The sequence below is a fragment of the Octopus bimaculoides genome, chromosome 5 (genome assembly GCF_001194135.2).
Source record: "Octopus bimaculoides isolate UCB-OBI-ISO-001 chromosome 5, ASM119413v2, whole genome shotgun sequence".
NCBI lineage: Eukaryota > Metazoa > Mollusca > Cephalopoda > Octopoda > Octopodidae > Octopus > Octopus bimaculoides.
In genome coordinates, this window is record NC_068985.1 from 15,485,714 (window position 1) to 15,487,034 (window position 1,321).

Here is a 1,321-nt window from a genome sequence, read left to right on the forward strand (position 1 = left end):
AAAAAAAACACCTATTGAAATGAAATAATTAGGTTGTATTAAATGGATGAACGGATGTAGACTTCAAACTGCATTGTCTAAGTGGTAGCAATAATAGCCTGTTCCCGTAGTACCGTAGATAGCAATTTGTTGGAATGAAAACTGTTTGGAACGCAATATGTTTGTTATGAAAGATATGCTAAAATATGTTAAATTCTGAGCAACTATTTTCTTTTAGCTTCAGTACCACAGTCTTCTTTCTAAGCATAGACGAAGCCCAAACAAATATTCTTCAGCAGTTGATTACAAACCGAAATATCGCATGTACATTAACCTACTAATTTATGGTGTCTAAGGTCCATTAGGTACTGTGTCCTTAATGTGACCTTGCGTGCCCGGACGCTGCATCCAGAATTGTTTTCGTTTGGGAGCTGAATTGTCCTCAGAGTGGTTGCAAGCTGTTTACTCGAAGGAGTGCACGGTTAAGCGACAACTGTTGAATCCAACCGAAATATCGCATGACGACAGTGTTGTTTTCAAGCGCTTCCTTGCCATTCCCCACCCCCTTATCACGTCATTTCTTTCATGTAGATTTCTCTCATGTGGTGCTGTTGAGCTCGCCCACACGCTTAATTTATCACATAGATGTAGTTCCTATGTCAGCTGATTGTTCAGCGTCGTAGAGGCAACGCCGACATCCGCAAAAGAGAGTATATCCACTGAGAGCTTTTTAGTGCGTTCAAAAATCACATACCGCCCCTCCCCATCACTTTTCCATGACAAGGCCAGGGCCTGGAATCTTCCAAACAGACGCATGACATGTCACTCAGTCGAATTAGCCCTTCATTTACTTTACAAATGTTTTGTTGTCAATATTGCATAGGGTATTGGAATTTTAATAATGGATTTACAAATGTAATGACCAATATTAAAGACTATTGAATCTTACTCACAAGGTATTGGAATCTAATATGTATACCATTCTGCCTAGACGTTGGATTTATAAATACAATATCCCTACATTCACTCTCTATTTCCTATCTTAACTAAACTAACTATTGCTTAATCATCCTCTCACACTATCACCGATGAAGAGATATAATAAATATCCTGGAAACAGCTGTAAGACATTCTATTTATAAATGTTCTATATTATACACAGCCTTGGTCTTTTATCTCATTACGAAAAGTAAATCTTTATCTACACACGCTGATATATGACCTACGTTGGACCCCTTATTCGCATAATCACCGAACCTGGAGCTTAACTACAATCTATACATAGCACTTACTCAGCATTACGTGAAACCTCTGGGTCTAATTGACACCACTATCGCTCATA